The sequence below is a fragment of the Tympanuchus pallidicinctus genome, unplaced genomic scaffold (assembly GCF_026119805.1).
Source record: "Tympanuchus pallidicinctus isolate F22 unplaced genomic scaffold, pur_lepc_1.0 scaffold20, whole genome shotgun sequence".
Lineage (NCBI taxonomy): Eukaryota > Metazoa > Chordata > Aves > Galliformes > Phasianidae > Tympanuchus > Tympanuchus pallidicinctus.
Genome location: NW_026294722.1, coordinates 1,109,116 through 1,129,823, shown reverse-complemented (window position 1 = coordinate 1,129,823; position 20,708 = coordinate 1,109,116). Strand labels below are relative to the sequence as shown.

General features: G+C 41.7%; 1 long non-coding RNA gene across 1 annotated transcript in view; it reads left to right on the top strand.

Annotated features, from left to right (window-relative positions):
- The window catches only part of LOC128081039 (uncharacterized), a 222,590-nt gene that overhangs the window by 22,315 nt on the left and 179,567 nt on the right, over positions 1-20,708 (top strand). The window contains exon 2 of the long non-coding RNA XR_008206954.1: positions 12,772-13,002. This is a non-coding gene — a long non-coding RNA (uncharacterized LOC128081039). The remainder of the gene's footprint in view (positions 1-12,771; positions 13,003-20,708) is intronic.

The following is a 20,708-nucleotide window of genomic DNA, read 5'->3' as shown; positions in this document are numbered from 1 at the left end:
AAGGAAGATGCCATCAGCTTCCTCTATCTGCAGCAGTGTGGCAGTGCCTTACACTGCGACTGGCAAAGGAGGATATTAAAACAGCATGTCCTGCCATTATGCACAGCAAAGGGCAACTCTGCATTTCTGTGCAGTGAATGCATTTGAATATCTGATTTGTGTTTCTGTGGCATTGAACTTATGTTCTGAATTATATTAGAAACTAGGGATTTAGGGAATTTAGTCCTTTTCAGTCGTTCTCAGTATTCCTTTTTCTTCCACCTCTTCACTATTAAATAGATGGACGCTTTCCTCCAAGTCAGTGCTCTTTTTGTAAATTGTGTGCAATGTCTGAGGCTGGAGAGATGGGCTGCTTTGGAGCTGGTAGCTTTGCAGTGGGTCAAGGGGCACGAGGGAAACCCCTGGCAAATTGCTGACATGGGAGAATTCTTAGGGATTGCCCATCTGGCTTTGGAGCCCATATTTCTGCACCTGGCAGAACAAAGAACATGCTGTGGTTGAGACAGGAGGAAGAGAAGTAAATACAGTTGGCAAAACATCCAGCACATCAGGAAAAGCAACTCCCATGCTGCGAGTGCTGTGCAAGTGTTGGCACTGGCCTGGAAATCATAGAAGCATAACTGCTTCCATGGAGAACTCTGATGTTTTGCTTCACCCTAAATTTGGCCCGTTATTAATATCCTCTGTCCCCTTGCAGAAATGATCCATTGCTTTGTGTGTCCCTTCCTGTGCAGGATAATGCCATTTGATGGGTCTGGGATGGGCCTATAATTAGTATTGCTTCCTTTCTAAATCCTTGACCAGCTACATGAGGATGATTTAGCTTTCTCTCCTCTCACCTGATTTATCTGAATGGAGAACAGTGTCCCAGTCGGAGCGCTGTTTTCGTGTGAACGTCTTCCCAACGTGCAGCCCGGTGTGTAAGCGTTTCCTACTGGCATGAAACCTGCTGGTAACAGAATCCGATCTGAAGCATTCTTGGCTGATCATTAATTCATCTGCTTGCAATTCATTCATCTTTATTTTACCATTTCCTTAATGAGGATAATAAGGAGCATCATAACCCTAAGACTGATCATTTTTTAAAAGCAATCATCTGATGATATTTAATTAATAATAGTGACAACAATAACCTTAATTTTTCAGGTATTCCTGGGTATTCCCCCAAGAGAGTTGTATTTTAATTATATTTGCCACAAGGACAAATTGAATCTCCTGGATTTAGTTTATGGCATTCACTTTGTAGGAGTAAGGAGCATGCTATTTTCATGTGAAAATAATCTGAAACTTTTTTGGAAGCTCCTAGAAAAGGCAGAGATGAAGAGAAGATAAATAGTGCTGATGATATTTGGTGTGACATTGGTAATTCTCAGAGGGACCCCGCAGTGCAGTGTGCCAGTGTGGATGTTCTTAGCTTTTATGAAGGTGACAGACTTGACCTGTCATGTACAAGTTACACCCTGGACAGACTAGAAATGTCACAAACTGCTAACAGTTCCTACTGAAGATATAAAAGCGTCTCTTTGGAAAGCTGTGCCACTTAGAAAGGTGGGAGCAAGCCACTTTCTACTCTTTATTTTTTTACCCCCTCTTCCCATATGACTGTACATACATAGCAGAAATTTTCTGGAGAAGAAAAAAGCAATTTTAGCAAGCTTAAAAATGCCAGATTAAATAAACCAATAAGGACAGTGACCATGTAGCGTTTCGTTATTATTTCAAAGGCTTTGTGAGGTCCGATCCATCACTGAGTGGGACTGAGGGCTGGAGAGGAACTTCTTAGACATAGAGGAGGTGCAGACTAGGAAGGTGTGTGTAATTCTGGGTGAATATTTACTGTAGGAGATCTTCAGCTATTAGGATGGCACTGTGCTGCAGGCTTCTCCAGCTTAAACTCAGCTGATGTACAACTGGAAGGAGTTACCAGGAGGAGATTTATGCATTTGTCTCACCCTAGATAAAGCTACATCTGCTAGAGATAAATGCATCAGATGCAGGATAGGGGTCCAAACGAGGTCTCCTGCACGTGGCTCAGTTCTGCCCTACAGAGCCTTGCCCAGTTTGATGAGCACACCTGTGTGTTTTGCTTCAGTCCCATTTATATGTCAGGTCCTGCTGCAGCTTGTATTTCCACAGGAGTTGGAGGCAAATTTTATTCTGGAAGTTAGCAGCATACCACTGGGCTGCACTAATGCTTTGCAATTGGCTGTGGAATACACACCAGATATGATAATCAAAGGGCTGCCTGTCAAGACAAAAGTATTTGGTAAAACATAGTTATCAGACTTCACGGTGATTGAGATGTTTTTAATTGTCCCTTCCTAGCTCTTTTTATGGAAGAATCTAAGGTTAATGGTGAGAATGAGAGCAAAATAAATGTTTTTTTGTATGAGGAATCTTGTACCAAAACTCTATTTCAAGAAACTGAGAAGTAAAAGAAAAGAGCACCTGCAGACAGTTTGTATTCATTCCTTAATTTCAGCTTTAAGAAGAACTTCAAGCAGTCTCTAGGTTCTTAATATTTGGTTTATTATTCTAGGTAGCTGTTTGTTTTCGGAGGAAATTCAGCTCTGAGAAAACACAGAATCTGGCTCACTCCTAATTGTCTTAGTCCATATCTGAAGTGTGCCTGTGACACACCTGACGAACCCCTGAACAGTGTGTTGTGGGCTGGTGTGCAGTGTAAAACGTTACTGTGCTCAGACACAGCCGCGAAGCGCTGCATGAGTCAGCTGCACAGCGCTGAGCAGAGCGTGCCCTGTTGGTGAGCTCTAGCTGATAGCTGCCGTGGTTCTTTGTGTGTACAGCTGACTGTGATAGCATTGGGTAGTAAGCTGTTAGACTCACTCTCAGAATGTCTGAGTCAAGCTGGTTGTGATCCAAAAGCCAAATACCTTGGATCAGACCCTTCTAGAGTTGACTTTGATACTTCAGTTTATCACAGTGAGGCTGCAGCATCACCTCCAGTCTTCAAAGTCAACAACTGCTGCACTGGAGGCAAGCTTTGGTAACTGAGGTTTGACATATTGGCTGGTTGTAGACATTTGCATTTATTAAAATATAGTTAAGTTTTCCCCCCACTTGTTTTTATTTCCAGGGAGCTTTTTGCCTGCTTGTTAGATCCCATTTTTGCCAGCCTATCCAGCCAGCTCCAGCAATACACCGAATCTTCAGCAATAATTAACCTAGTTTATCTTTTGAAATAAAAGCTGCCATTTCAGACTAGCACCAATCTAAAATCTATGGCTGCTGGACCCTCCTGCTGTGTCATTTTATAGTTGCAGGACTCCAACCTCCATTAAACCGTGTCCTTTTTTTCATCTGCAGACTAAGTAGTTCTCAGCCAATTCTTACAGCTTTTCTTGCATGAGTCCAAAGTGAAGGTAGCTGTTTCTGGCTGCCATTTCTAGGAAGAAAGAGTGGAACTGGGTCTGTGGAGACGGAAATGCCTTCACCAAGTCGTAATGGACATATCAACGTTAAAAAGATTAAGGAAAGCTTAAGAGAGGCCCAGACAGGAGGGTTTTGAGGAGGACCTGCTTACCCTGTCTCCTGCAATGCTGGGAGACCTTGGAGGAGAAAGGGGATTCCTGAAGAGAACAGATGCCAGACTGCGTTAGCAAGGAGCTGAAAGTGCTTGAGAGCGGGGAAGGGATTTTCCCACAGTCGGTTACGGTTCAGGAGTGCTTCTGTCTGTCTTGTATTTGTGGAGGATTTAAGAGCTACCTGAAGATTAGGCATTAAAAAGTGTTTGCTGACAACTCTGCTGCTTAAGGAATATCCTATTTGAAAAGGATGCCAAATGAAGTTATTTTAACTCATCTTCGTGAACATAACCAAGGGATCTCTACCTTCTCATGTGGAGTGATTAGTAGTGTGAAGCAACCACAGACACAGTTGTTCTGCCCTGCTCTCAGTCTGTCTCATACCACTTCCAATGAAGTCACCCAAAGCCTCTGTAGCATCAGCTGCAAGCAGCAGAAAGCAGAACAGGCAGCTGGGATGTTTCATGAGGCTTCATCTGAGTCCAGTACTCTGAGTGAAGAATCAAGTAAAACATGTCCTGTGAAAATGAGTGTGTAATGACTTAAAACTGTCTGTGAGGTGCTGTAGGACCTGTGCAATTTTTTGTTAATATTCACACAAAAATTTTTAGAAGGAGAATAACCATAAAATATGCATTGGTAATGTTGGTCTCTGCTGCCTTGTAATACACAGCACATTAGAACTGCAGGGAAGCTATGCGTAATCTTGACTTTCCCTTCTATTTTCTTTCCTTTTAAAGTAAACGTTCCTCGAGGAAGAGAGTCCCGCATCCTCTTAAAGGAAATGTAGAGCTAGTCATTAGTACTGGCTCAGCTTTTAGCACTTTGTTGTTGAAGGTACCTACTGGTCTCAAGAGGCACGGCAAGCTGTTTTCATTCTCTAATTTACAGGAGAGATGAAATGTGCAGCCCGCTTCACGTTTGGTGGTGGTGAATCTGCAATTTGAGCCTTCAGTCCTTGCTCTGTCCAGTTTCTTCTTGGGTAAAGATTTTTGGGATCATAGTCCAACTGTCATCATTGTCTTGAGCAGGTAGCTTCATTTCTTTCTGGAGAAATCATTTATGTTTTAAATGCCTAATTAACTTAGAGATAATGAGGAGTTGGAAAATCGTTGGTTATTATGAACATGTCAAGGTTGCTTATTTATTTTTTCTTCCTGAATTCCACATGTGACAAGCAGCGTCACGACATGTCAGGTCAGGCTGCATCAATCACGTCTTCTTACGTTACATCAGGTGTGCAGGATGGTGGAAACCACTCACGGTCAGGCAGGAGGCTGAAGAACAATTCTTTTACAGCTTGAATGGGGGAAAGAAGGTTGGGGAAAGGGAGGAAACTTGGGTAAAGCACAGGATTTCTTTTCCTGAACAGATGGCCAACCCACCCACCATCAGGTGAAGTCAGATAGGGCTGCGTGTGGAAGGCAGGGGATACAAACTTCATCAGATGGGTTGTTAATTTCATAATGCTGTGAGAACCTAAGATGCAAAAATTACCAGTCTTGGGAACAAAAGACTCTCAATTCTGAGTTGGTGGTGAACTTCTCCAGATTGTTTGTTTGTTTGCTTTGTTCTCCAGGCTTTGGGGCAGTAGGTAATGGTAGCTCTTGCTGAGGTCTGACTCTTAGGGCTGTCTAGAAGCATGGAAGATCATTTTAATCTCACCCCTCCTCAGCCAGTGTTAAAGATGACTGATGCTTATTTAAGCTCTGAGCATTTTCACAACAGATTCAGATGTGGAGATCGACCTTTTAACTTTCCATAAAATAAAACCAAGTTGTTTTTTAGTCCAATAATCCAAACATGTTTCACCCTTTTTTGGTTTCTTTTTGAACTTGTTTTAAACAAGACATTTGGTGTGGGTTCATTCTTCTTGTTGCTGTATTGGTTTTTGTTTTTTGCTGTTTTTTTTTTAAATAAGTGTTTATTTAGTACTTCCATTGCAAAGATTGCTAGAAGGTGATCCTTCCTGGTAAAGCTTTTCTCACGTGGCTGTCGAGACAGCACAGCAACAAGTACTTCACACAAGCAGATTTTCAGGCAGGAAGCCTAAAAACTTTAGCAATGCTTAAGATTGAAATTCTAATTTCACATGTCTCTTCTTACAGTATACAGTAGAACTTTTCCTGTTGCCTCTGGTAGTGGTCATAGCAGTAACAGGAGGCTTCAGCTTCTTGCGCAGATTCTGCAGCAAACTCAGGATATCTCAAATCTGTCTAGGAATAAACTCTGGTAATAGAGTCAGCTTAGCAGTATGTGTACCCAAACATTCTGCAATGTTAGCTGGCACTGATCTGACTGTTGAATCGTCTTTGCAAAAAGATCTGTCTAAAAACAGAGTTGTGCAGAGATGGGGTCATCCCTGAGTTTTCTTAGCAGAAATGAAAACTGACTCCAACTTTCAACTCTGATTAGAATTGAACTACAGGAATAAAAGCAGAGCAGGTTAGTTGTGATTGGCAAATGCCTGGCTGGTATTTTTACCCGTATTTTCACTGTCCATATGTTATCTTGAGAAATGTGGTGTAATTCATAGTAAGGTATCCCTAAAATTGGTGATATTAAAAACATATCTGGTCATCTCTGTATGGGAAGTTCTTATTTTGCTCTCTAAAATAAAATCTGTCCCTCAGAGTAAATAACCATTGCAACATATTGACATAATGTGGCGATCTGAGAGAACTGCTGTGATTAAATGGCTGGGTGAAGAGCACCCAATCAAGGAATGTCTGTGCTACAATATTCTTAACATGAGTACGCAACAGTATTACAAATGTACTGTAATGAGGTGCTCTAGAAGTATTGTCCATAGCCTCATTGGTCAGGGTATGAAAATGATTATCTCAGATCTAAGACAGGCAAAGTAGGTGGGAGTCACCAAGGGGAGGTTTTGAGAGATCCATTACTCTATATGGAGATGTACTGGCGTTTGAAAGTTGTGTCTTGAGTATCTCAGAGTAACTTTGAGGGTCTCAGAATAATTGTAGGATTAATTTATTCTCAACCTCTTTTCATTAAACTGACTTTAGATGTTAAAGTCTGAATGAATAAAAATAGCATATATATCTAGACTTTTCCTTTTCCTGAAGGTATTAGCATTGCAGACAAGTTTAGATGTTAGATCTTGGCTTGCTAACAGGAGGCTCAAAGATACTGCAATCTGGCCTCACTATAATGAGCCCCTTTGTTATATTTAAATACGATCATACTATCCTATATACAGCGAAGAATTGGGATGTTTTATATTAACAATGCACCAGCACTAAAACCTCAGACAACTCTAAAAAGGCACTAATTATTATTATTAGTGTTTTACACTAACAATAAATGTCAAATGGAACCCTGCAAACAAATAACTACCTGTCACTAAGTGAATGAAAAGCAATCTTAGTAAAGTGAATTAAAACCCAAACAACAGAAAGCTCAACAGGCAAGCACTGCTGGGGTGGCTTAGCTGGGTGGTTGATGCAAGTCCTGTTCCAAGAAGAGCAGGATGTCCTTGGTTGTGACAGTCCCAATAGTCCTGTCTTTCCATTGACATGTAGGGCACCTGGTTAGTGGGAGGTATATGAGCTGATATCAGCTGAAGTGCCTCAGCTGTAGCAGACACTTAGTCATAGCAAATGGAAATTGGATAATGGTGAGGATTTAGCTGCTTTATTTACTGTATTAGGTGCAGCGTTTGAGAGTTTTATCGGTGGACAATTTGAAGTTGGAAAGCAGAGTATGTGTTTGTTGGGTGACATTTCTCTTACATTTTTTAGAGTAATGTGCATCTCCCAAAGACTTATTTTTATAAATCGTACATTTTATTTTTCAATCTTCATGTATCTTTGATATCTGATTGACATTTTCAGGACACTCTAATCCTTTCTACTGAAGGAAGCTCTCACAGTGGCAGCTCTGGCAATCAGCTTCAGAGCGCTCTCGATCTGTTTTTATGATGGCAATGAGGTGTATGACTGAAGAGCTGAAAGGAATTGAGATCTGGTGGGTGGCAGGACAGCCTTTCATAGTGACAGCATTTGCTTCTCACGTAGACCTGCTTATAAAATTCACATTTTGGGGCCCTGAGTCTGCCCTCACGCTGATTTGAGTCTAATAGTTCACTAGCCTCAGCTGAGTGTCAGCAGTAGAAAAAAGGAATAAATGAGTTGAAAATTGGCCCCAAGGCCTTAATTCAGACCACACAGCGTCACAGACAGCAGTGGAATTTTGTGCACGCTTAATACAGGTGATCTAAATATCTTTTCCACCAGTGTGAAAACGGCAGTGTTCAGATGGCAGTGGCTCTCAGAAGCAGATCTCTTATGGAATCTCATGACTCTGCTTAGAGGTAGACCAGAATGAAGTGTGTGAGAAGGAAGGACATGGATGTGAACTCAGCAGTCTGTGTACTTGGTAGATGGGCCTGTGCCGTGGATGACAGTCTGAAGGAGTTTAGCTGCTTCTGCGAGATTTTCTGCCTCAACGTTTCCTTTTGGTTTTAAAAAGTAAACAAAAACAAAATATCCCTGGCTTACAGCTGTCCTCAAATGGTGTGGAATACCAAGGGAAAGCCATAAAACCATGACACTCAGTGTTATCAGGAGCTGGTATTTGTCCTTTCACTTACCCATAGGAAGTGCAGTACTCAACAGAGATGTCTGTCCTTGAGCACCTCACTTCTCCCTACATTCATCCTTTTTTCCTTCTCAGTTCTGCCTGCTGAAAATAAACGTTTAAAAAGTCCATTCACAATGTGTTCACGGCTGCAGTGATCTGTGCTGTGATTTATCTTTAATACTGGCCAAATACTTCTTGGTAGGTCTGTCTCCTCTGCGGGTGAGTGATGGAGAGGCACCTACAGTTCATCCAAGAACCAGTGTGGGTTGGTGCAGTCAAGTTTAGAAAGAAAAAATTCCTAAGTTCTCTCATTTGCTTTCACCCTTTAATGAATAAATGAATTGCACTGTGGTTTTCTTAGCATTACTTTGAGCTCCACATCAAGACAAATGGTCAGACACAAAAGTGTGGGCTTTCCTGATTCTGGCAATTCTTGATAGTTTATTTTCCCCCAGCTTTACCCAGGCACTGCATGCCTGAAATGAAGAGCCTCTTACCTGAATGGCTGATAGGACCCATTTTTCATGCTAGTCAGATCCCTTTATTACAGTATTACTTGTTAACGCTTTTTTTCTGTCAAAGGAAGTCACAATGAAGAAAAAAAAGGAGTTTTACACTGTTAGATTAACCAGAAAACTTCAAAACTCAGATTTGACCATCTAAAGAATTTCTGAAAGTCAACATCTCTGTAGAGCTCAAGCTGCTGTGATGTGAGCTTCTGCGTGAATGCTGGTGAAGGTCTTCTGATGTTGGTTTGAAAGTGCATGCAGGTGTTTTTTTTTCCAGATTTTGATAACTGGTGGAAGCTGGGTTGGATGTTTGTTCAAAAACTGAAATCTTAACTTAAAACCAGATATCTAGAAAGGAATTGTTTTAAGTTTGATGGAGACTTAAAGGTTTAAAGGTTATTGCATAGTTAATGCCTATTACAGGGGAAATGAGGCAGTTCTGGGTGCCTCTCCATTCAAACAGACTGATTTCTGGAGAGACCTATTGCATAAGGCTTCAGTTTGTCTTCACCTGGAGGCAGAGTTGAAGCAAGAGGGAATTTGTGTGACAACAAGAAATAAACAGGTAAAGATGAACCTGAAATTAGCTGAAGACTGCATGGAGAGAGATCACTGTAATGGGGGAAGAGCTCTTGTTGCTGAATGTCTGTTGAGGTAACGAACTCTGTTCACCAAAGGAAAAGTCATCTCAGCAGAAGGAAGCTGAGCCTGTCTCTCTGTGAGCAGTGCAAGGGGAAGTGGTGCCAAGCCTCCAAAAAGGCGCAGTGCAGCTCTGCTGGACTCTGGTGAAGTGTCTGAGGAAGAGGTGTCCAGAGCAGATACTTGATGTGGGGTTTTGAACAGAAATGCTCTCTGAGAACAAAACTAATTAGCTATCCATATGCAGCTTGAGGAATAACTAATCACAATTCAGAATGCAAGTACACTTTCATCCTTTCATCTCAGTCCACTTCTCTGAAGCAGAGATATGTGCAGTGACAGGTCAGTAGCAGAATGCATATAAACACTTGAAAAACAAAGTTAATGGCTCATATTGCACCGAAAGTGCAGTGCTCCCATTAAACAGCTAGATCCAGTTCTTGGAAACCTCCCTGGCAGCAGACTGAGGGAAGCAAAGCTTGGAGATAAACTCATGCAGAGGATTGCTTTTTAACAGAGAACTCTTTCAAAATTTCCCACCAGGCGTCAGCAGCTCTTTAAACCATGCTGTCTATTTTGAGTTTTATTTAGATTAACAAATTCCACACCCTCGCATACAAAAGCAGAATAGAGTGAAAACACAAGCTGCCCTAACAGAGCAATATCCAACAAACATTATGCTACTCAGAAATATTTGCTGTACAATCCTCCCCACAAAAGGGACTTGTTCAGCCAAAAGATGTCAGATAGCATCTTGCTCAAAGCAATGGTGCCAGTGGAGCTTGCTTCCAAGTTCATACAGCTGATTTTTTTTCTCTCCATTTGCTTTATGCTAAGAATATCAGCCTTTTATTTCTCTGAAGCTCTGAACATAGGTAATGAGGTAGATGCACTTGAGACGGGGCTGTATCTGCTGAGGAAGTGGACTCCTGTGAAAACGGAAGATGATGTCGTGTGCAGTAGAACCTGCTGCTTTCTATTTAACAGATACATTCTATTCAAGGTTGGCTTGTGAATGCATATTGCTGCTCTTAGTCGTTGGTACTCCATTAGAGCTAATAGAATTTTTAGAAGTACGTTGTATGGCAGCGTGCCATTGCTAAGTGAGACCCAGGCTATTTATGGAGTGAAACCCCAATGATTTTTGAGTGACCCAGCTTCAATCTGACATGTAAACGTGGCAGTAAAGGCATGCAGGTGTCGTGTAGGACTTACTGCCTGGAAAGAACGGGGAAGCTGCCCAAGGTGCTTTGCTGTGTGTCTGGGTGAGTGGTGCAGAATATCTGTGGCAAAGCTGAGAACTTGTGTAAGGTAACCGAAGTTCCAGTCCAGCACCTCAGAAACTTAACACTAAATTAAATGAGTGCTGAAATACCTTGTTACTGGTATTGTGGTGTTTCGGTCTCTATTCTCTTCACACCTCCTAAATCCTTCTTATTTGCATGTTAAGGTCTGTCCTTTTTCATGGCAGATGCTCTGTCTCCTCCTGTTCTCAGCTTCTGCCGGTATCCCCACAACCTGGATTAAGGTGGTTCTGTCTTTAGCACAGGTAGCTTTTTTCTTGGTGTAAATGTCACTGTGTCAGGAGAATCTGTTACCAGGGCCATCAGTTTTGGTTTGTGTATCAGCAGTGTTGTGTCAGTAGCCAGAGGATATGGAACAGGGTTTTCCCATAAGCTTTTATTGATGGTGTTACTAGAGAATTGTTTCAAATTAGCTTCAATCTCATAAAAGCACAGCATATAATGTTATGTCCTGCTTGTAAGCAGAGTGGTGGCTAGTGATTTCAGTGAGCAGCATTGGATGGTTTGGTTGTTCAGAGTTTCAGTGGAGCTGTGATTCCCGAATGCTGTAAGTCACCTTCACCTCACTGTATTGAGGCCACCGCAGCTGGGTGGGAGGGGAGCATGTTTGGGGCAGTCATGAATTTGGCTGTCTGTATCTGCCTGTCTTGTCCTTGAAAATGAAGCTGCTCAATGCTACCTTTATAAAAGTAAACAAGTAAGTCTATGGGACAGTTCCTGGAAACTAGGTAATGCGTGAAACTCAGATTTGTAACTGGAGACAAGCAACTCAACCTAATTAGTGCTTCAATCTAAAGACTTATTTTAGCTCGTTATAGATACTCAAGCTGTTTGCAAGTTGCGGGGAGCAGATTTGGTTAGAATATAGCATTACTTTCCTTGGCACTTCTGAAGCCAGTGAAGGATTTTGTGTTTTTTAAATATCAATGACTGTTTCTGGAAGGTTATAAGATACTCGTGACTCAAGAATTTTAGTGTAACTTTTAATGGGATGCATTTTCAAAATCTTTATTTGAAAACTGAAGACACTTTTTAAAGGGTAAAGGAGACAAGTGTCTATCAAGAGGAAGTTAGAAGCCCGTGTTTTTATATCATGCTCTAGGATGTGCAACATGTCATGCATGAGGATTAAGAGTTGCACAAAGCAAGTGTGCAAGTTTTACTGGAACAGTTGCACTTTATCACCACTTTGCATCAGTTTAAATGACTACAGAAGATAGAGGGCAAATGGAGAGAGTGTATTCAACATAAAGGCTCTAGAGAGCAGAAGGAAGCTGAATAATCTTCTGCTATCTTACAGCTTCATATTAGTAGTTCTCTTATCACACACACTTACAATCCATACCCTGCATATTTCAACTGCAGCTCAGCTGAGCTCTCTGAATTCCACATCCAGGAAAACCAACTTGCTGGTTTCCCTTTAAAATCAGCTTAAACCTGGCATTGTAATTTACACCACCGTTTGTCCCTATTTAGTTTTCTCTGAATCTCCCATTAGTTATACCTGTTCACATCTGTTCTGAATGTATCCCTTCAATTTATTTTTTTATTACTTTCAACGCATAAAAATCTGAACCAGTAACAAATTGTCCAGGTAATAAGTCCCATCCTCCAGCACGCTTGTAGCCAAGGATTTGATGACATTTCCATTATACAGGTGTAGGTAGGAAGGAAGGAAATGGCTTAATACACTGACAACTAAAAGACTCAAAACGCAGAGAAAGTTAAAGGCAGAATAAAACCTAAGTAGGTGTTGGAAGAGACTAGAGAACTTTCTTAAGAGAGTGGTAATAATGCCTTCTAAACAAAAAACTGAGAAGACCTTCAGGGGAAAAAAAAAGCCAGATTTAGAACGTTCTAGATAATAAGTCAATGACTGCTTGAGAAGATTTGTGGGGAGGCTGCGATGCTCCTGTTGAATCCATAGGTTCACAGAGAGACTTCTATGGAAGGAGTGTTCAGTGCAGGAAAGGAAAGGCAAGGGAACAACTGAGGTGTGCCCCAGGAAGAAAAGTAATGTTTTGTGTTTTCAGCAGGTAGCAGATAAGGAATCAGACCTTAAACTTTGGAAAAATTTGAGGGCAAAACTGAAGAAGCTTTGTTTTATGGGATCTGACAGGCCCTGCAGGACAGCGAGAATTTTGAGTCTTTAATGCCTTGTCTTTGCAGAACGGCTGTATCACCTGCTGTAATGCCCGTCCCTCCTGCGTGCCTCAGCTCCCACCAGGGATTGCAGCACAGAACCACATCCCAGCGTTGTGTCTGCAGTGGAACCAGCACGTGAAACCTGCATGACAGAGGACTTTCTGGAAAACAAGTTCAGCCTTGCTATCTGCGCCTGGCACGTGAGAATGAAAGCTGGCTTGCTTGGAGCAGAGGCCTCCCTGCAGTCACTGGCAGGTAAGCACTTTGCCCTTAAGGAATGAGATGGAAAAGCCCAGCTCTGGATGGGTGGAAAAATTTGGTTATTGATAGATAGGGTGAGTGGGATTTGGAGATGCAGAATCGCTGTTGGAAAAGCACCTGGTGACTCTGCTTCAGCAGAGCACACTGGATTATTCATTCTGTGGGAAGGGGAACGTCTTTGCTTTTGAAATTGTGCCTTAGTGAATAATCTGGAACATTATGAAAACAGTGAATTCATCTGTTCATGAATAGTGTGGATATTTTTGCTTTTGTGCCATACCCATCCACAGCAATATTTTTTGTATTAAATACTATGAATCCACTTCACCTGTCAGCACTATTCAAAACACAAAATGCTGCATGAATAGGAAGGATGTTCTGGGATCTCTCAGATGATTACTGTTGCTAGGAAAACCACTTCCTGATATCTTTGTGCTCGGTGTCTGTGTCTCTCTTTGTGTACAGCCTGCGGTGACAGGCAAATTCATATCAAGGCACAGGGAAGAAATAGGAAAAGTTTAGAAATGTTTAAAGAACGCTGCTTAAAGTTAAAAGGCGGATGTCATTGCAAATAATAGTTAAGAGTTATGATTTCTTTCCTATGTGGGATTATTGGTATTAAATTGGAGAGAATTGCAGTGCTGGTTATGCTGTGACTGAACCTGATGCAGACTTGGGTTGCATTAAAGCTGAAAATTGCTAGGGCTTCCAAAATGCAGTTAGTGTATTTTGTATTGTAATAACAAAGGCTCTTGGGCCGAAGGGTCACAGACACTGGCTTCTGCTCCCTATTTTCTGCTCAAGAGGTTACTTGTTCTTTTGTTTTAATTAAGTTTGCAAGAGCTCAATGCTTACATTAGCCAGAGGGCTTATATGTGTATAGGTTTGTAATGTTGGGTTTGTCTGTGCGAGCACAGAAATCATAGCGTTTAATCTGCTGTGGCTTAATGTGCAGAATGTTTACAAGTGTGAGATAATAAGAGTAACCAATATTCTGGAAGTCATGGTGTGAACAGGAAACCCTGACTTATTTTATTGAAGTCATTGAGGCTCTTATGCCCTATTCTAAGGACAGTGATGTTTTGACTGTTTGAAGCTCACCCTTGAAGCTGTGCTTTCATATTGTGGATTCTAAATTAGGGGGCTGGTATTGATCCCATCTGAAGAAAGCAATGCAATACAGTTGGTGCCAGCCAGGAAAAAGAGTACTTTGCAGATTGCTGCTGTAAGCAGTTGCTTTACTATTACTATTGCTGCCTGCCTGAGCAGATTCCCACACCAAGAGGTGTGTGAGTGTTGATACTCCCTGCAGCGTCATCTGGGGACCTACTTGGAGTAAAGCTCAATTGTCTGAGTTGAGATTAGTAAGGATTTAGGATGATATTTTTAAAGGAGTTGGGGTAACTGTAGATAACATCTGTAGCTGGAAAACACACTTAAACCTTCTGCATTTTGATACAAAGCCTTCTTTTCATCTGTTTGATACTTGCTGTCCCAATTGTCTTGATTTTTCAGTAATGAAATTAAAAATCTCATAGAAAAAAGGTTTTTATCTAAACCAGATAGCTCTAAGCAAACTTCTTCCACTGTTCTCAACCAGAACTCAGACATTATTAGAAAATTCTGGCTAATTGTGAGTGGATTTTATCTGCTTTGCCATTGCTTGGTGAGTTGCACATGTGGTTCTTAGCTCCTGCTGAGGGCGGTAAGCTGCGGGTTGGTAGCTGAGCCTGGGGCTGAGCACTTGAAATCGTTCAGCTCAGTAATGTTCTGTGCAGGCCATGGCCGATGATGTGTGAACCCCTCTCAGCCCACCCATGGGAGGGACCAGGAGAGAGTTGGCCTTTTTCTGCCACACCTTTGTTTTTTTGTCTTCAGAAGCTTCTTGTAAAAGCCTGGTGTGCTGAGCAAAACAGCAGCCTCTGCTTGCTCTCACGCAGATGTTGTCAGTAATTCTTTCCTTTTGATGGCAAATTTGCTGCTAAGCTGTGCTGAGCTTCATTTCTACCAGCTGAATAAGAAGATGCAGCTGTACAGGATGGATCTGCTACTTGATGGATAGATGAGTTTTTATCTCCTGCAGTAGGCTTGAACTACTCTGAATTTCCTCCCAGAGTAAATCTCTAGTTCTGCTGCCTGCCCTAAGGAGAACAATGGCTCCCACTGGATGCTTTGTCCTATTTTTTCCACTCTCTAGCTGCAACATCCTTTTAATAAACCAGCTCCCAGCCAAGCACTGTCTTTCTCCAACACATTCTAATTCTTTAAAATAGCAGAAAATTTATTCTGTTCTCTTGGGTCCTTAAGTCCACATTTTAAAATTCGAAGAGGGTAAGCAGAGTATCCTTTGCTGTGATACAGCCAAAAGAAAAATATCTTTTTAAAAGGATCTAGCTAAACAGTTTTAATGATTATGGAACACGGTGGCTATTAAAGGGAGAAGTTTGTATGAAATGACTGTGGATGAAATGAAGATTTTCTGGCTTTCCATGTATTTCACTTCCCTTTTTTAAATTATTTATGTTATTTGCTTTACAGTGTAGTGGACTCCTTTGTTCGGTAGTATAGAAGGAACATGTTGAAACATAACTCCTGATTTATTTCTGGTCTCGTGAGGAGGAGCAGGAAGAGGCCAGGTTGGCATTGCAGCTGGCAGTGAAGGACAAGCGTGGGGCTGTGTGGTCGGTGCCAGGGGCTGAAATCGGGCCTTGGATTTTTATGCCATGGCTCAATGGTTTTATGGGGGTTTTTTCTAAGACTTCTCTGCTTTCCTTCCTCAGTGCTTTTTGTTTTTCCTTTGTTCAATTTGACCATTCTTCTTCAAGGTGCCAGAAAAGAACTAAGAGGCCATCAGTTGATACAACTAGTTTCCTTGGGATGGTCTAATGATGTTGTGATGAAATGATTTTAGTAGACCTTTAGTGTCCTAGAATTTCACAGGCGGAGTGACTGAATTCCTTCCCTTTTCCCCCCTGAGAGCTGGAGTCCCAAATTTTAAATCATTAGATGGTAAATTTACCCCTACCCACCTATTGCTTTTGCTCCCACTTCTCTTTTTTCTGCTAATGAGTCATGATATATAATTACCTTCTGTCTGCATTTAGTGAACATGCCAGTGCAGAAGGATTCAAGGAAAAAAAAGAGGAAAAAACTCAAAAAAAAAAAAAAAGCTTTAAAGAAGACAAGGAAATAAGCAAGCATTCGAGATTGCTTTGGCTGCAGCTTACCATTCTTGCTTTTGCCAAGTGTAATGAATATTGCTTTTTTTTTTTTTCCTGTGGTATTCTGAAAGAGGATTAAGTAAACTTAGTTATATTATTACATCCCTCTGTATTGTTGTGCATTCATGCAGTTTTTCAGCAGGCCGTCCAGTTTCATGGGGCACAGGAAGGAGGTGGAATGGAGATGGGCTGGTCTCAACCTGAAGCGCCTTGTCTTCATATCAGTTATTCAGCCTTGCAATGTATGCTAGAATAAGCTGTGCAAAATAGAGCAGTGTGCTCACTTCACACGTGAGAAGGGCTGCCTGTGGGCTGGGGCTCATCTTATCACGGCCCCTTTGCAGTGGTGGCTTTACTTCTGGAAAGGCTGGACTGTTCTTGGCCCTCCGAACCTCAGCCTGCGTGGGGAAATGCGCATCCAAGTCAAGGCACCTCAGAAGCGCCCTAGATGCCGGATCCTTCCTCTTTTCTTTTTTCTTTTCTCCCCTTCTTTTTGCAGTATTTTTTGCTGCGTGCATCTGTGACAGCGAGGGAGGGAAATGTTTGGGGCTGCTTACTAAATAGTGGGAACCGTAAGTTCATTGTCATTTCAGGAATTTGTTTTTAAGGATTGTTTCTTCTCACTAACGTGGGGGAGAATGTAAAAGCCAGCTCTCTCAGCCACTGCATAATAAATGATTGAATAGCAGAAATTCAATAGGGCTTTTTATGTGAATAAAATGGCAAAGAAAATAACCATTTCTTTGGGATAACTCCTCCATTCATGGATAGCTTCTCTTGGTAAATAAATATCTTGCCACCTGCAACTTTGTGCTGCTAAAGCTGTTGTGTAATTTGCAGTATTTTCTGATAGCTTCTGAAATGAGTTAAGGAGAATGTTGTTTAAAGTAAACAGAAAGAGAAAGAAAAGAAAAACTTACATCAAAGATATCAACATTTCTCCTCTCTGCATGTTTCCCCTGAATATGGAGTTGGCAAACTCTCAAATCACTTTATCATGTTTGAACTTGGAAAAATGTATGATAATACCAGCTGAGCTAATATTTAAAGAGCTCTTCACTTCAGAATTTTATTGTCTCTCTCATTGCTTCTCAAGTCCTCTGACAGACATGGAGTGCTGTGAACGGCAAAGGCAGCTGGAAGGGGAGGCAGAAAGTTGTTTGCACCTAAGCCTGGATCAGCCGGGTCTGAGATGTCCCCCTTCGGATCTCCCTGTTGTACTTACTGCAGCCATCTCATCTTCATAGCCAAGTCTCCAGCGTACCACCCCCACACTGCCCTGCCAGCCCTCCACCTGTCGGGGATCCCCTGCTGTCTGCAGGAATTTGGTTGCTGTGCTGCTGTTTCAATAGTCACAGCCACAGGCTGGAGCTTGCAGCATCTGCTTAGGATGAAAAGATCTCCCTCACACAGATAAAACTGTAAGTCCAAAGAGGATTATTTGTGGTGGTGGTTTATTCCCCTAGCGTTCCATGACCCCATTTTATGATAGGTGTTGTGGTGGTACCTTCACCTTGCTGCGAAGCTCCCAGGGCTGGAGGAGGGCTGGGGATTGGCACGCTGAGAGGTGGATGTGCAGCAGGTGAGCGGCTGTCAGCACATTGGTGACATTTTTTTTAGGCTGCTTTCTCACTGGCCTCTTGTGTGAGCTGAATTGATAACAGCAAGAAATGGTGGGAAAGAATAATTATTAGAATCTTGGAGGTCCTTGAAGGCCTGAGACATTTAGGAGGTGCTTTGGAAATGCTCCAGGGCTTGCTTGCAATGTGCAATTGGAAGTGTTGCCTTGTGGCTTTGGACTCTTACCTGCCTTTACCCTATTTGTCACCGCATCAGACAATCAAATCAGGCTTTGGCAGATGATCTCTGGAGGCATTTCTCCAAAATACTTAAAGGTTAATATATCCTCATAATCAAGTGGGCCAGAGAGATAAGGATATTTTGGCTTTCCTTCATGCAGGGTCTGACCCAGGAAAGTGTTGGGTATTGTCCCTCCCAGCACTTCAATTCATGAGTGCTTTGGTGTGACTTTGGGATCCTTGACCCTTATCAGAACTGAGCTGTGGGTTGATATTTCTAGACGTAAAGTTGATGTGTGCTTAAGGGTTAGCTCAATTAACTGTAGGCAGGACTCTCTCTCTTCTCCTTGCAACTATTCTGTATCTTAATCCCAATTTGTGGGAGTGAAGCCTTAAGTATATAATTTCTTTCCTATTACATTATTTCTTCCAGTACAGGAGGTACCCAGTGTTTGTCATTTAGGAGTGTCATATCATTACATTGCATATTGCAGTGTAATGATGTGAAATGATTAAATGACAAAATGCCAGTTCACTGCCAAAAATTTAAACTAGCTTACTTTTATTTGCAGATGGGAAAGCTATTATTAATTTCTGTATGAGCTTTGCCAGATAAAATAACACAAGCAGGCTGAAGAGAGTTGTATTCAAGGCTTTCCTTAATCTGAATACAAATAGTAGGAGTGTGATGTCCTCCTCTAGTCCTCGCTTCAGAGCACGTGTCCAGTGCCACAGGTGTGGACTGCCATCCATTGGCCAGTTCTCCTGTTAACAGTGACAGTAGATGTCAAAAGGTCTGAGTGCCCTTTTTTGCAAGGGGAAAATACTCAGCTTTAAAGTATGTTTTCTGGGAAAAGCAACACAAGCTGTTTTGTTCAATATTGAATATTTTCGTATTCAAAAATATTTCTTGCTAGATTAAAGGTAATCTAAGTATGGCACCAAAACTGAGTACGCCTCTGTTCTCAAAAAAGGATGATGGGACCAAAGGCAGGATGGGCAGTTGGAGCAGCTGTCTGTAATTGCAAAGTTCTGTATCCAGGGTGAAAATGGCTAACTTGTTTTCTGCTGCAAAGCCAGGTAAACCTGAAGTATTCATCTGTCTGGCTCTCAGGTTTTGGGGGAGCTATTTGGCTGTTGTCTAGACAACATCGCTCTGATGTTCCTTCAGGTTTCACTCAAGGGAAGATTCCTCAGGCTGCTGTGGTGTTGGACAAGTGGCAAAATCTTCTGACTGCATGGTTGTTGGAGGAGAAATGCTCTTGCACTGGGTCATGCAAACCTGCTTTACTCACAAAGGCCCATCTTGGTTGCAAAGTTTCTATTCTTCCTTTTTGCCTGAGGAAAAGATTACTGGGAAATGTGTTGGTTAAAGTTGACACAATGACACTGTTTGCGTGCCTACAGCTACACATGTGCTTGTGCTTTGCTGCACTGGAGCAGTACAGTGCTTTCCATAGCAAAGATAAGATAATGCAGGCGCTTTATAAATTAAAACTTAACAAACTCATAGAGCATTTTTGGCTGGTACTACACTAAAATCTCGGTTGTTTTAGTTATGTTTTACAGAGTTTTATTTTGCTTGGTTAGTGTAATCTGTGCTTGGAGCAAAAGATGAAAAAACAGGCAAATGGTTTGTATTTACATTTTATTAGATTTTCTTCACACGTTGAAAGTCACTTGTCTGTTATAAAAAGTAAGGTAACAGAAATCATCCCGAAACAATAATGACTTTATGGGTTTATAAACAATAGTAGCATGTTTGCCAAGATGGCTAGTAACTGTTTGGACCTGTCTTTTTAGCCTGACATTTTTTCTAAGAAGAGAAAACACAAGAGACAAGTTTCCTCTCCTAGCACGTTGGCAGAAGTACAGAAACCCCATTCTTAATGTGATGGGACTCATAAATGGACAACTATTCAACTAATAAAACTGTCAAATGCACTCATTGTACATGTGGCTAAAAGGTTAGACATTTAAAGGGCATCACCACGCTAAATGTACTGCTTTATGTAAGGGCTGACTTCCCATTAATTTATTTACCTAATCAATGAATTGCAGTGCTTATGATAGACTTGGGTTTTGCTTGTTTTCACTAGCCTATTTATAGGAAAATAAGAAAAAGCCCTTACGTTTTTTATTAAGAAGGGAAAAAAACTATATTACCTTACACAGTAAATTGTTATATTCTGAGTCTTTTTTAAGTCCCTTCTCAACAGTCGCCCAGCACATAAGACTTTCTGTAAAGCCCATATTCAGTCCTAGACCTCGATCTCACTGATGTAATACTGAAAGATTAGATCTTTAACACTGATGGATTCGCAGATTCGTAATGGAGACCTGTAAATTGCTCATGAAAACCACTGACACTGAGCCAGGAGCAGGAGTGCAGGTTTCCAAGCGTGCCCTCGGACCCACAGCGCCCGGCTCTGACATCCCCAGCACGGCGGGGCCGCGCAGATCGGCTGCTGCTGCTGCCTCATCTGGCCCGGTTTGTCTCACGGTGTGGAAGTGCTTTGGTTTTAGACAGGGAGAAGTCGCTGCTAATTTCAGCAGAGCGATCCAGCACCGAGATGAGAATACGCCCCCTCGTCTGTCCTGGGATTTGCTTCTGATAAGTGTCTGCGTCGATCAGTTCACTTTCAATCATACAGGAATAGAAAGTGCTCAATAACTTAAA